This window comes from Leucoraja erinacea, chromosome 20 (assembly GCF_028641065.1).
Source record: "Leucoraja erinacea ecotype New England chromosome 20, Leri_hhj_1, whole genome shotgun sequence".
NCBI lineage: Eukaryota > Metazoa > Chordata > Chondrichthyes > Rajiformes > Rajidae > Leucoraja > Leucoraja erinaceus.
In genome coordinates this window covers 13,393,049-13,396,679 of record NC_073396.1, presented here as the reverse complement: position 1 = coordinate 13,396,679, position 3,631 = coordinate 13,393,049, and positions in this window count along the sequence as shown.

Here is a 3,631-nt window from a genome sequence, read left to right as displayed (position 1 = left end):
TTGAAACTTTGGTTATTTACTTTGTACTAATTGGTCGCACATGCTGTAAAATAGGGAAAATATTATGCAAAATACAAATTGTTGGAGAAACAAGAAACTGCCGATGCAGAAAGAAGGAATTTCATGGTTCCATCCTTGGTGCTTATAACAATTAAACACTTGATTCTTGAGATGATGGAATCTTGAGCAACAAAAAAGTGCTGGAGGAACTCAGCGGCATCTGTGGAGGGAAATGGATAGATGGCATTTTGGGTCCGGACCGTTCTTCAGATTGATGGTTAGGGGCAGAAAGCTGTAAAAGGAAGGTGTGAGTGGGAGAGAGTCTTAAATAAGGAAAGAAGCAGAGGAGTGAAATGTAAAGCCAGTGGGAGGGATATGGGTGGAAAAGGACAAGGAAGAGGGGAAGGAAGGAAATAGGTTCAGATTAGGGAGGGGTGGAAGAGATGAGCATAAAAAACAGGGGAAAGGAACAGGGTGATGGCATGGTGGGAGAAATGTGTGCACATCGGGGTGGGGAAAGAGAAGAGGAGTGTCAGGCATTTTACTTGAAATTGGTGAATTCAACGTTAATAAACTAGTTTTAATGTAATCAATTAACTTAGGCTAAATTGGATACCTGTAAAATACAGCATTGTGCCATTCACATTGAAGTCATTGGCTAATTTGGATTTATAGCAGAATAAGGGATTTTTCATAATAGGGATCAGTATCCATTTTTCTTCTTCAAATCTTTTTAATTTTAAGCAATAAATCAACACATTAAGCCTTCACATTAAGTTAATTTAACTGGAATTTTTGTTTGCATGGTCTTCCTATGAAGTCTAAGAATCTGGAAGATTTTGGTGGACCACAACATGAGTAAGGAAATTGAAAATAGAATATGAGAGTCATCTGTCAAGAAATAAAAACATACCAAGTAAAAAATCCATAAAGAAACTTAGAAAAGTTAATGTGGGTCTCTTACAGACCGAACAAGGAAAATTGTATTGGGGAGGTAAAGAAGAGGAAGAGAAATTAACCCAATATTTTGTCTTGCCCTCATGGAAGAAAACACAAAGAAATCTAAGAATTAATATGGGATATCAAGTTAAATTCAATGAGGATACAATAGAAATTAGTGAGTTTTTTTTTTAATGTATTGGAGGCATTGATGGGACTGAGTCAATAAATCCCATATATCCAGATGTATGTGAGAGCAGATGTTTCTTAAAAAAAATCAGTGAAATCATTTTCCATTCTCTTACTAATTTGGTTTGTACTGTCCATATATATAATTGAGCTCCCTCATAATTATTGTGTCATTATCATCACATGTACCTCTAATTTCCTGATTTCTACAGTGCAGTGCATTATTACTACTATTACAGTTTGGGGACTTTTATTCAACTCCAAACAATGATTCTACATCTTACTGTTGCAAGGTGTTTGTGTGGGGGAAAAGGGCCGAGTTTCTTTGTGGGATGTTTGGACATTCTATGTAATCCCGGTCTTGGAAAAATCAGGAATGGTGCCAAAGTTATGGAAACATTCAAAACATAACTATAATTACCCAGACCTCACTACATATCTCTGCTCATCCCTGCCTTTGCTTCCTCCACATATGCCCAGTTAGTCTGCAGTCTCCATGAACTCCAGATCATTCAAAACAATGAAACAGCTTCGACAAATTCTTACTATTCCCTTTCCATTTGCCTCCTGCAGCTTAAAATCCTGAGATACGTACTGCTATAGCTATGCTGCTTTGCCTCTGAATTTAATCTTGGTTAATACCAGATTGCTCTGCCTCTCTTCGATCCATCACAATTATTTCCTTTGCCTCACTCTGCTCTTGCCATAGCTTGTTCCATACACCCACTACTACCCTTTGCGTGAAAAAGTTACACCTCAGATTCCTATTAAATCTTTTCCCCTTTGCCTTGAACCTATGTCCTCTAGTCCTCGATTCCCCTACTCTGGGCAAGAGACTCTGTGCATCTACTCGATCTATTCATTTCATGATTTTGTACACCTCCATAAGATCACCCCTCATCCTCCCGCGCTCCAAGGAATAGAGACCCAGCCTACTCTAACTCTCCCTATAGCTCACACCCTCTAGTCCTGGCAACAACCTCATAAAATCTTTTGTGAACCCTTTCAAGCTTGACAATATCTTTCCTATAACATGGTGCCCAGAACTGAACACAATATTCTAAATGCAGTCTCACCAACATCTTATACAACTGCAACATGACCTCCCAACTTCTATACTCAATACTCTGACTGATGAAGGCCAATGTGCCAAAGCCTTATTGACCACCTTATCTATTTGCGACTCGACCTTCAAGGAACCATACACCTGCACTCCTTGATCCCTCTGCTCTACAACACTCCCCAGAGGCCTACCATTCAATGTGTAGGTCCTGCCCTTGTTATACGTCCCCAAATGCTACACCTCACGCTTCTCTGTATTAAATTCCATCAACCATTCCTCAGCCCACCTGGCCAATCGATCCAGATCCTGCTACAATATTTCACAACCACCTTAACTATCTGCAAAACCACTCACTTTTGTATCGTCAGCAAACTTGCTAATCTTGCCCTGTATGTTATCATCCAAATCATTGATGTAGATGACAAACAGTAACGGGCCCAGTACTGATCCCTACGGCACACCACTGGTCACAGGCCTCCAGTATGAGAAGCAACCTTCCACCATCACTCTGCTTCCTTCCATGGAGCCAATTTGCTATCCATTCACTTTCCCCTCCCCTTTTCTCCATGCTTCCTCCACTCATCCTCTTTCTACCTAACCTTGTCATCTCCTGTCCCATCTCTATACATTATCCTTTGCCCATCCATTTACCTGCCCGCCTCCGTCTATCCTTCTTATTTTCATTATTTTCGTCCCCTTTTCTCCCAATGTCTTCACTCATCCCTTTCTCTCTATCCCCTCCACAAACACACACTCCAGAGATGATGCCCGTCCTGTTGAGTTACTCCAGCATTTTGTGTCTATCTTCACATTTTAGTATCGCGTCTTACGGCCAATCTGCTCTTAACCAGTGTTAACTGCTTTTGTTATATTAAGAAGTGCCCTAGAATGTTTTACAAGATCGAAGACGCTAAAGCCCAAAACAAAACGTGAACAGACATTCAGACAAGTCTGAAGAAGGGTTTCGGCCCGAAACGTTGCCTATTTCCTTCGCTCCATAGATGCTGCTGCACCCGCTGAATTTCTCCAGCTTTTCTGTGTAACCTTCGATTCTCCAGCATCTGCAGTTCCCTCTTAAACAGACATACTACATAACAGACGGGCTGCATCTGAGGGGAGAACACTTTTGACCGGTAATGCTCTATCTATTATTGTTACCTGACTTGTCAAATATATACTGCATAGATAGACACACAATGCTTGAGTAACTCAGCGGTACAGGCAGCATCTCTGGGGAGAAGGAATGCGTTTCTGGTCGTGACCCTACTTCAACATTTCTTTCACTTCACATTTTTGTAGCATTTGCAATGTTTTGCAATATGTCCTAAAGATATATTTTTTGTCACAGCAGATACTGCATCACAGTCGGATACGGATCCACAGTCATTACCGATTTCCCAGAAGATAGGACGGTGAGAAAGACCTCATCGATATCAAAGA